This window comes from Pteropus vampyrus, unplaced genomic scaffold (genome assembly GCF_000151845.1).
Source record: "Pteropus vampyrus isolate Shadow unplaced genomic scaffold, Pvam_2.0 Scaffold7, whole genome shotgun sequence".
Taxonomy (NCBI): domain Eukaryota; kingdom Metazoa; phylum Chordata; class Mammalia; order Chiroptera; family Pteropodidae; genus Pteropus; species Pteropus vampyrus.
This window is the reverse complement of record NW_011888788.1, coordinates 15,574,224-15,586,491: the sequence shown is the minus strand read 5'-3', so window position 1 is coordinate 15,586,491 and position 12,268 is coordinate 15,574,224.

Below are 12,268 nucleotides of genomic sequence, written 5' to 3'. Positions count from 1 at the left end.
CCTAAAAAAGTTTTACATTTTAGGAGTTTACGAGAAAGAGGGTAAGATATATCAATGTGCTTACGTGACCCAAGCCCACCCTTGAGTGCAGTAGGGCCCCAAAATCGAGGTCAGAGATTCTTACCGTGCTGCTACTGCAGCTGAAACCACATCTTCGCCCCTGGGGTAACACAACCGACAAGCTGACAACCCAGAGAGGCCGGGGCATTTTAAGTAACAGGAACATTCTCTCTGCCCCCAAAACACTCTCAAATGTGCCTTCCAAAACAATCAAACAGCAACAAAACCAGCAGGAACTCTGAAATGATACTCTCTTTCTGGGTAGTATAAAAGTATTTACTGGAATTGGAGATCGCTTCTTTTGTGTTTTTATCATTTAAAAAATACTTTTAATACCTAAGTATCTGCTATCCTAAGTTAAATTGGATAAGATGAAGGGGATGAGCATTCATAACAAGCTGTCACGTTAAGAAATATTTGTCTGAACGATTCTGCCTCTTAGAGAACAAAGGAGAAATTAGGAAGCTCCTGTTAGCACCTCCCTTTTGTACTATGTCAGACATGAAAAACACTGTCTAGATTTTTTTTTACATTCACACCAAGATATTCCTGCCTCAGCTATCAGAGGACATTGTGTATGTGATTGAAAATTCTCTATAAACCATAATTTTAAAAAATAAAGAATAAATGAATATTCTTTGGGACAAGAGCACCTACCTCAATGTGTCCAGGTGTAGTTTTTAATCTTCCACTTATATGTCCCATATCTCCCAGTAGCAAAATGCTTGTGTTTGACAGAGAATATTTTACATAAAGAGGTCACACTCATCAGCTTCCACCTTGACTTGAGATGCTGGGGTTCTGAAAAGTGGAGTGTACCTCTCACCAAGAGTGTGAAGTGGGAAGGGGCTTGCTATTATAGCTCCTGAAAGGACCTTTTTGACTTCAGAAAATAGCCTGGCAAAGAAAAGCTTTTTTCCATGAATACTCGGGGCCTGCATTAATGCTCCTCGGATGGTAGAGGTGAGTACTTTTGATCAATATTCCCTGAAAAATGGCCGCTGGGCTAAGTGCAAGCAGAGGGCTTCAATAACAGGTCACCCTCCCCCAAAACTACAGAGCATTTGCAGCAAGTCTTTTGGGAGCAGTCTGAACCAGTGAGGTTGCACATTAAAGGCATCATCTCCTCTCTTTACAAAATGTCACCCCATTCTGTCTTCCATGTGGATGGCTTATTATGGGCCCGCTAAAAACAGTGATTTCTACAGCCTTCCTTCAGGAAAATCATGACATCTTCATTTTAGGCACCAGGAAAAGTGAATCCCTGGAACTATTTTGACCTGAAGAAGAGGTCACAATGATAGTAAGAAAACTCAAAACAATAGCTTCTCTTAATCAAGGAAGTTTTACTTACTAATTACCATTGAGATTTTAATGAAATAGCCAAAGTATAAATGAAGGCTCTAAACAGGTATTCTATACTTTTTTCTTCTAAAATCAATGATCTGCCTTCATTCCAAACCATTGCTACCCCAGATCGATAAGCTGGTTATTCAAAAGAATACTCTTCACACTTCTCTCCAGATTAATGCAAACACACACAAAGATACAGGATTTCCTTCTTTTTAATAGAAATAGCATCATATAATATACATCATTCTTTAGCTTCCTTTTTAAACTTTATAATATGTCTCGTGGGCATCCCTTCCTCTAGTTTATCCTTTTTAATAGCTACATATTATTCTTTAGTAAAGATGTGCCTTTCTTTAGTCATCTCATCTGTGGTTTCCAATGTTTGTTATAACAAATGCACCTGCAGTAAACAGCACACCTATAGCCCGACACTCTGCTGCTTTTATTTCTCTAAGATGAATTCCTCAGAGTGAACTTACTGGATCAGAGAGTTTATGTGATTTTAGCCCTAATAGATTATTTGGTCATTTTAGAATTCTGTAAATTAAGAAAACTTTTTTTTAGAAGGCTAACCCAGGTAAAGGTAAATTTCAGACATGATAAATGAGGCATTTATAGACTGAAGAAAGTGAGGCCTCTTGCTCACGTTTGCCACCCCACATGTCCCGTGACCGACTATGTGTTCATCCCACTCCTTTATTTCCAAGATAGCATTCTGAAGAATTTCTTGATTTTGAAGAAATTTCTGAAAATATAACATAAATTCATCAAAATACAACATAAGTTTACCTCTTATCGTAGATGTAGAATAACATGGGCCTGGGAATCAGATAGTACTGGCTTCATCTACCAGCCGCAAACTCCCCATGTGGCCTTAAGCCCTTGAGTCCTAGCCATTCTGTCTCTTGTTTCCTCTCCTGTGAATTAAAGTAGTAATACTGATGGTGGAGGCCAGCCTCAAAGATGGTGCCAGAGATCATCCCCTCCTGGTATATGCACACCCTTTTGTGGTCCTCTTACGCTAATTCTGAAAGGACCTGTAGGACCAAGGAAACAGAAAAAGCGACAGTGTGGGTCTTCCAAGATCAGGTCATAAAGGTATTGCAGCTTCCACCTTGGCCTCTTGGATCGCTTGCTCTAGAGAAAGTCAGGCACCACGCAGCGAGGACACACAAGCAGTGCTGTGGAGACCAACAGCCATGGGAAGGAGCCATCCTGGGAGTGAGTCCTCCAGCCCCAGTCAAGGCTTCACTTGACTGCAGCCCCAGCTGACATTTAACTGTAATGTCATGGCCCACACCCAGGCTAGAACCACCCAGCCAGGCTGCTTCTGAATTCCTGAATCACAAAAACGATGAAATAATAAATAGCTATTGTCATTCTAAGCCACTAAGTTTGGGGTGATATTTTGTTACACAGTCGTAGTAGCAGGACATTGATTAAATGGTTGTTTTGAAGATGAGATGAAGAAGATGGACAGAAGGCACTTATATACAACACATTGCAATAGTGCTTTAAATGACGCGATGGCTGAGATGATTACAAACGCTGCTCCTCTGGACACTGACCATATCACCTCACAGAAAGAGTGCTGTGCCAGGGAGCCAGAGACCGGGGTTCTGACCCCTCTCTGTCTCAGACAAAAAATCCTTGTGATGTAGAGCAAGGCAGTCAACATTCACATTTTCCTCACATCCAGGTTAGTGAATTATAATACTTTCCATACAGCGTTGATACAAAGATCAAAAAGAAAAATTCACATTCAGGTACTCTGAAAACCAGATAACACTCTAAAAATATAAGGTATATTCCAGTTATCTATTGCTACATAGCAAATCACCCCAAAACTTAGTGACTTAAAATCACAATGATCACTTGATACTGTCTCTTGCAGTTCTAGAGGAATGGGGCCCAGCTGGGCTGTTCTCTCCTGGGTTCTCTCGTGAAGGTGTTCCGACACGGTGGAGGGGGCCAATGTCACCTCGGGCTCACCTGTTCCCTAGTGTGTCTGGGGTCGATTCTAGCTGTTGACTGAGATCTCGGGCTATCAGCAAAACACCTACACGTGGCCTCTGTAGCCTGGGCTTCCACACAGCATGGAGATCCCCAAGAGAGACCCAGGCAGAAGCTGCATAGCCTTCTAACCTAGTCTCAGAGTCACTTCTGCTGCATTTTATTCAAGGAACGGTCACAAAGTTTTGCTCTATTTCAAGGAAGGGACACAGTTTTCACCTCTTGATGGAAAGTGTGTCAAAGAGTTTGCAGAAATGCTTTAAAACCTGCACCAGATGGCATTAACATTATATAAAATTTAAAATCAGTATTCTCTCACAACCAGTAGGCAGATCTGATGGACATCAAATAACTGAAAATAACAATAATGAATGAGTTCTCACCAGCTCTTGACCTGAATAACTCAATCTCAACAACAATGGTGAGCATTTAGTTGCAGACAGCCAAATGCACTTTACCCAGATGAAATAGATAAATAATTTATTAAAGCCGCATGGCTTCCTCATAGACTGTTCCAGGAGGGCCACACAATCAGGCTTTGGGGCTAAGAGCCAGGAACAATATCCAAATCACCCTGCCAGACAAGTCCAACTGCAGGTCACATCACAGCCTTCACCATGCCCACCTCTGAGAGACAAATGCCTCTCCAAGATCCTCACCCCCACCAGTACTAACTGCACCCAGCGCCATCTCCTTCTGGCCTCTCTTCTGGACCCACATCTCATGGGTACATCTGATTAGAGGTTGGGCACCTCTAATCCGAGCCGTGAGGGTGACCTGATTCTAGGACATCGATCATTTCCATTCCCTTATAGCAAAGCCTAGCTGTGAGGGAGGCTGGAAAAGCCAGTTCCTGGATTCTACCTTGGGGAGGCAAGACTCTCACGATGGAAATTATCCCAGAACAGAAAGGGTGTCCAAAGGGTGCAGAGTAAGCAGAAAACATAATAAATGTCTACTACAGGTAGATACTACTCTTTCCTTATGGTATCAATGAGTATAAACAGAGCAAAGAGAGGTTAAGTAACTTACCCAAAGCCACACAGCTCTTAAATAATGAAGACAAGATGATGAAACCAAGCATTTGTCTTCCAGATCCCCGGCACCAAACAGCCACAGTATGCTGGAGAAGAAACAGGGTTCTTTCAAGCTTGCGAAAACCCAGCACAGTGGGAGGATAAAGGGAGTGATGTGCTAGTATTATCAGAAGCCATTAGGTGGAAGCCATAGCACTGGCACTCTCTTTGGGGTATAAAATTAAAATTTTTGTTGAAACATTTTCTTAAAAGTTACTGTGAATCTCAGATTTGGGGGTTGGGATCGGCCCATCTTTTCCTTGGTGTTGGTGCCCCCCTGCCTGCCCTCGGATGAGACTGAACAGAGAGTGCTTAACGACCTGTGCTCGGGGATTTTTCCTTCTCTCACTGTTGCCAGTTGCCATGGTTCTGGGATGGCCTGTTCACTTGCTTGCTTTTAGAATCAAAGTGGAAGATAGAGAAATGATAGAAGGCAGAAGGGGCATGTTAGCTTTAAGTGATGTGTTTACTGCAGTGCAGCCTAAAACTCCATCATTCACAATGAATTCATATACTTCTCCCTCTATAGTTAGCATCTTCAGCATGTTAAAGCAAAGTGAAAGTGGTTCAGGATCCACGAATTTGGTACAAACATGCCAGTGTGACCGTCTTAGTTACAACTGAGGTGCTGAATTAACCTATTTCTCATGAGTATTGGTTATTTGTGTTTGCAGTTTGGGTACTGTAGAAATAAGAAGTTTCTCCAATGTACAGATAGGCCATAACTTGAAATGGTGACGTACTTGGCTCCTCTCTCTTACACGCTGGTGGAAATTTCAGGCTATGATTTTGAAGTCGAACTGTCAAAACACAAATCGGTTGTTTCCATGACTTGGGATGAGTACTATATATGTCCTTACACTGTCATGTCATGCTCCATGCTTTGGTAGCACCTTAATGATGAGATGGAATCAAGGCTCTTGAATTTCACTTCCCATTTGAATTTCTACACTGGCACATTCACTCTCTTGGGGATTTATCTCTATGTACCAGTGTCCTTCTTGCTCTCAACTAAATGTTCACAATTACTGGTCACGTCTCCCCTTAGGGCCTTCCATTTTGCCATCTGTTGCATGGGGTAATCAATACAACCTCATGAGTAGTTGTGAGAAATCAATGAGTATTCATGTGAAGGCCTTAGACCAGACAGGTAATAAGGACTCAATGAATTTCAATTGTTAGTATTGTTACAAACCCAACATTAGTTGGAATTAGTGGTTTCTGGTTAAGTCTTCAAGCCATCAGCTCTGCCCAGGCCAAACTTACTATTGGTGGCAACAAGTGGGAGTACTCTCTATGTGACCAAGACTTCGAACTCTTAACCAGCGCGCATTGAACATGAAGTGCACAGACATACCTTGTGGATCTTGTGAAAACACAGGTTCTGATTTAGTGGGTCTCAAGTAGGGCCAGTCATTCTGATTTCTAACCAGCTCCCAGGTGATGCCTATGCTATAAGGCCCTAGTCTATACTTCAAGTAATAAGGCTCTAAAAAATACTTACCAAGAAAGGACAACATGTTCTCCACTGTCATTGCCATACTTGATACACTTGTGAAACTGGAGCAGAAATCTGCTTTAGAAAGTTTCAAGTAGAGGTTGGAAACTTCCAATTAGAGCTGACTTCTTACTGCTGGACTTTGATCTAAATGCCCCAAATGCTCAAATATTTGCACAATTAAATGAAGTCAGCTGTTGTCAGGAAGGTGCTTGTTGCTTCTGAATTAATATTATTTTAAATTGGTCAATACTAAATTAAAGTTATGTTCTGTCTTTACCTTAATTTTTAAGCTAATAGATACTAAAAATTCTTGAAATGTTAGGTTGAATCATACAAATTTTGATATTATACTTTTTATTTTTACCTATAAAAATGGCAATTTTTTATGATTCAACTTCAGAGTTGCCATTTCGCTTGATAAATCCAGCCATTATTGCACCGGGGAAACAACCTTCAAACCAGGACACGACCTTCCTCTTCCGTTTAGGTTTGTGTGGATGACTAAACAGGTTAGAAATTGTATGCACTGCCTGACAGCTGCTGCAATTGACATGACAAATGTGAGCAGTATTAATAAACCTATCCTAGAGGCATCTTCCTACTTAGTTAATTTTCTCATTTAAATAATTAGGGTTTTAAAGTGCTGCCTGAGGTGATGACACCTATAAAAATAGTGGTACTCAATTTTGCAGCTTCAAGACTATATACAGTGAGTTGTAGAGTTTGTGGCATTCAACACACAACTGAATAAAACACAGTTTTCATAAGAAACACGTTTTCATGCAACCAAAGGCAGGGGTGTAGGTGATCTACAAAACATTACTACACAATTTTATTCTCTAGTCCCAGGGATCAGTAAATTTTTTCTATAAAGGGCCAAATAATGCATATTTTAGGTCTTGTAGGCCATATAATCTCTGTAGTGACAACTAAGCTTGGCCTTTGCAGTAGGAAAGCAGCCAGAGACAGTAAGTGAATGAGTACGGTCGTGTTCTAACAAAACTTTATTTACCAAACAGGCTGAATGGCTGGATTTGGCCACAGGCTGAATTTGCTGACCTCTGGTTTAGCCTTTTCTGTTATAATGATAGAGATGGTGAAATACTGCAATGGCAGCAATAATTCTGGAATCTCAATATCACCTTAGACGATGTAACAAAGAAGTCAAGGTAGCTATAATATGTGTTTAATGTTTTCAGTTCTCTTTAATCAGAATTATCAAATTTTGAAAATACCAAGAGGGGAGATCATGATTTTTTCTGTGGTTAATAGAGTAAAAGTTTTTCTGATACAAATCTGAAATCTTAATTATGTAAATATTTCACTAAAACTATTTGAAAATATAATTGGTGTTTGGTGATTTAGCAAAATATTTATGTGAAAACACTTGAGAACATATCAAGGAGAGTAACACTGTCCAAAAGAAGCAATAAAAGCTTTCTATTAAAGGGATGAGCGGATAAAAAGAGAGTGTGTTCCTCTGTGTTATAAAATATTTGATGAGCTCTAACATGATTCTGTTTAGATTTGGATCCCAAAGACTGGGATTTGGTTCATCTCCTCTGTCCCTGACAGTTCTCAATTTGATCATTTTCATGCACACCATTCCTATCTGTGTCTGTACATCTTCCAACAATAACCTCCTTGTAGCTATATTCTAGAATGGTGAAGGCTCATTTTACAAAATACAGTAGCACAGATAGCAGTAGAAAAGAACTGTAATCAATTGGTATTACAAGCTTTTAAATGGCAATACTGTAAACATGTTCTTCAGCCTAAGTTCCTCTTCCTTTTCTGTTCTTTGTGCTCAGAGGAAATTGTAGCCATTTTTTTTCCTCCTATAGAAAGAGGCTTCTCTGAAACTCTTCCATGCACTGACACCTCCTCTGCTTCCTATCAGATTCAACGAACAATAATCTCTTGGCTTACTCTCTTCATCCTGTCACTATCAGGTGTGATCGTCACCTGGCTGTGGTGTTTGAGATGCGGCACTGCATCAGGGCCCTGGTCCTGAACAACAGAGATGAAACAGATGTTGCATTCAAACAGAAGGGCCTTCTTTGATGAGTGAAAGAGGAGAATAATGGATTCAGGGTGATGTTTCCATCATTATTGTTTCCCTCTGTGCAATGCGTCGTCTACAGGCTCAAACCAAGTGGAAGGAAGAGTGAACACCTGGGTTCTGATGAAAGGGCAGCAGTACTGCTAGACGATGATCGCAGACTCTGTGGACAGCCTTCCCATAGATGTTGGTGACGCTGCACAGCATGAATATGACATGCTTAAAATGCTGGTTCTCAATAATCACGCCTTTGAATGTGCTCGACTTGCAGTAAATATTCTATAGGTTTCATTTTGCTATAATTAATGTTCCATAAACAGTTTGTCCCAGTAGTGGGGACTTATGTGACAAGCTGAAGAAAAAACATCGGTATGGATGCTTCGTGTAGAAATGCCACCAAGAAGACCACACAGTATAGAAATCTTCAAACAAGACAAACATGAACACATTTACCCCACAGCCCATCTGCTCACCATATATACTGCCAAAGGAAGCATGCATATCTTGCGCATTCCACTTTCCAGATGCAACAGAACAAGTCCACAGTAAAAGTATATGAAGGACAAATGATGACAGTTGGGACTTAAAAGATGAGGGATTGCGTCTGGGTTAGTGAAAATATGTTAACTGATTTTCATATGCTCAAATATGTTCTATGATCTATGATTCTGAGAAACATATCAGGCCTTAATAATGACTAAAAAATACTTGTGAATAGTAAATTCATAAGCCAAGTTGTTTCTCTCACCCAACTGTGAGAAATCAATTCCCTTCACCATGAGAGTCCATCACATGTTCCTTGCTGGTGACACCTCTCAGTGGGCTCTGTCACTTTTGAGACCCAATCTGGTCTATAGTAATTTCCCCCTGCAGTTCCTCATAGGGAATGTCCAAAGAAACAGGACTCATTTGTGTTCAGAAAAATCATCTTGGCAAGGAAATCACCTTGATGGCACCAAAACCTGTAGCTGTTTGTTTGCACAAGACAAGGAGATACGGAATTGATTGAAGGCAGGAGTTTCCTAGTTCTCCTTGTGAAACAAATATTTCCCTGCTTGCAGAAATTATTGAGCAAGCATGTGCTGTCTTCTCTCATCCCTTCTTCCTATGGACTCAAAGTACCCTCCTTACTTGGGAGGCTTGGCCATCCAATGGGATGAAAGGAAGCCCCAAGATGGTCTTCCTATTCTAGATGTCTGGGATAGTTTTTTCTCCTAGGGCTGCTGAGTGGGATCATTCTTGTGGGCCACATCTGAACTTTTCCTGTGTTGCTAATGTGCCTGTTAGAAACTGTCCCCATTTACAACCCAGGACTAATGAGTATACCAGACTTTCCCTATGAGTATGGGTCATTTAATGCTGCAGGTTGGTAATAAAGAAATAAGTTTCTTCAATATGTAAGATTTAACTTGAAGATACATTTTCAGGCATTTGCCAGAAATTTTCTCTGCGAGACCAAAACGTCCCTCTGCAAAAAGATAGCAAGTTTTGCTCAAAGTCTGCCAGGCACAGGCCAGTGAATTTATAACTAATCCTAAAGGCCACAGAACAGCACTCCCAAGAAAGAGGTTTTCTCCTGCTATATAAAGAATGCCTGCTGCCTTTGGGGTCCTTACTGCCTTTCATCGCATAGTCTCCCTGCAAGGTGTGTGAAGATGTTGTTATGATGTTATTTATTCGGCAGGATTGTTAAGACATTCTTTTGCTTTGTTCTTTGAAGACTTTGTGGATGGCTAAGGAATTAAGTCCAACGGGATGGACGGGAAGCTGGTGGGAGGTGGCAGCTGCACCACAGGATCCTGCGGCAGAGCTAATGGAGGCAAATGAGAAAAGGTACACCCTCAGCCGCAGTATCTGGGTGCAGACAAAACGAGCAGCATTCGCCTGGTGACTGGCATTCCCCGGCCCACCCTTGTGTGCTCGGGTCTCTGCAGGCCACCCCAACATACCCACATGTGCCATGGAGGAGCCGGCGTCTATCCAGCCTCCACGACTCTGCTCCCTTCGCTCCATAACCGGGATCCTCACGGGCACTCTTGAGCCTCTGGCCTCACTCACATTGTGCTCTCAGGTTACCTGGCAGCTGCTGCCTCCGCGCTGGTGTAATCTGGATGTACGAACCCAGTGATGGGCCCCGTGGTCATCAGAAGGTGGGAGTGCCTGGTGGATGGTGCTGCACAGAAGAGAGTTGCCTCCACAGCCCATCTTGTGAGTAGCTGGCCCAGGTTAAAACGTTTCACTACAACATTCCTGCTTTGAGGGGCGATAGTGCCCCAACTTCTCCAGGCCTCCAGGGAAACGTGCCTCAAGAGGACGTTATCAGTGCTGAAGAAAGGGCAAACTGGTGTCTCTGGCAGCTGTTTCAACTGCTTGCTCACTTCGGAACCAGAGGGTGCTGAACAGCATTTTGCTTTTTATTATACCGCATTTGTATGGAAAGTAGAAAAGTTTGGAGACAGACCACTGGCAAAAATAAAACTCTTTCCTTTATCTGTTCCCTCTTTTAGCTCCTCCCTCCTTGATGTGGTTATTTTTCCTGACCTCTAACCCCTCCCAGCATCAATCCCTCACTGCAGGTAGATATGGAGTCTTGGCCAGTTTCCACTGATGGTGTGCAAGCTCTGAGCAACCTCAGACACAAAGGATGTCCTCAGCATCCTTTGCCTATTTATATAGGTGAGTTCGTTTCCACTTGATATTCTATAATAGGAGCCCTTGTGAACTTATCCAGATGACAAGACACCATACTGGCAGACGGGCTTTGACTCATCATGTGTGGCCAACCAGCAGGTTTTTAAGGAAAAATTTTATTGGCGTAAAACATACACTAACCCTCAGTATGAGGGATCTTTTAACATATAGTGTAATTCAGAGAGCACATTTTTAAAACCTTCATATTATTGTTACTCAGAGGGACCAGCCACCAAACCACAAATTTGAGTTTTTGTTTCAGAGTTTTCAGGATGTTATAAATACTGCTTTGTCCCTGTGCTTTTATATTGCATTGGCCCTGAGCTTTTGTCTTCCCCTATTTTCCAAACTGATAAAATATGTACTCATCAGCAATAAAGGGCAACATGCAGTCTGTCTCTGAGGCAACTTACCTATAGCGGCTTCTCCTTCATTGTTACTCTTAGTCTATTCCTCACAAAGGGCCAAATATTCAATGTTCCTGACAGCCAAGCCTGTTACTATACCCTCTCCCACACAAAACTTCAGGCTCAGAATCTGAAAAAGATCTCTTTCTTCATACTATCCTCCCCAGTCTCTCATGTGCTGCCCTTCCCACCACCATTCCAGCTACACACTTCTGAAATGCAGCCCCTGTTCAGATTTCTAAAATCTCTTTGCTGGGCAAACTTTAGATTTAGTGGGTCACAGGGGGAAAAAAGTAGCAAAAACACCCCAAAAGGAAGAGAATGCACAATTGTGATGTTTAGCACGTCTCTGTAATCGATGTTTCAAAGATAGAAGAAAACAACTCAAAATATTAACTGGTGAGCGTCAGAGCTGTTCTTCAAAGAGCTGAGTGACAAAATGGAAAACATTGTAATTACCTGCTATTAAATACTCCAAACAGATGGTGTTCCATTCCCCCCACAAAAAAAATAGGTTCCTCACCTGACCGGAGAATCATTTCTGAGCCCTCACCCCAAATCCAGTTGCTTAACTTCCGTTGCATCCAAGTGTGATTTGGTTTGCTTCCCTTACTTTGGAAATCTAGCCATAAAATCATGCTTTCTTCTAGTTGATACTTAAGGGTCAAAAACTAACCGTTTTATTTATTTGAAGAATTACTATTACACAGAGCCCAAACTGTCAGGAAATGAAGGACCTGCTAAATTAACCTGGGGTTCCTACATTACCTTAAGTTAAAAGGATAGATTCTCATGGACACTTATCTAGATTTCTCTGAAAAAGATCCGCACAGCTTTCAACCTAACTTCACCTTCCCATACATTCCTAAGGACCCCTAACAAGCCTTCAGCTCCAGTTAGCTGGTTTGAGGCTATACCCTTGAACTGCCAGAGGGCAGAATCCAGCAGCTCACGCTCAGCTGTAAACATCCACAATCCTAGTGATGGTGATGGTGGTTTTTTTTTCTTTAGTAAAAAATAGAGACATTTAAGAAGTCATCTGAATCTCTATTTAAAATCCTTGTAGAAACCATGTGATGCAGAAATAAGTCCACCTTGCTTTGAC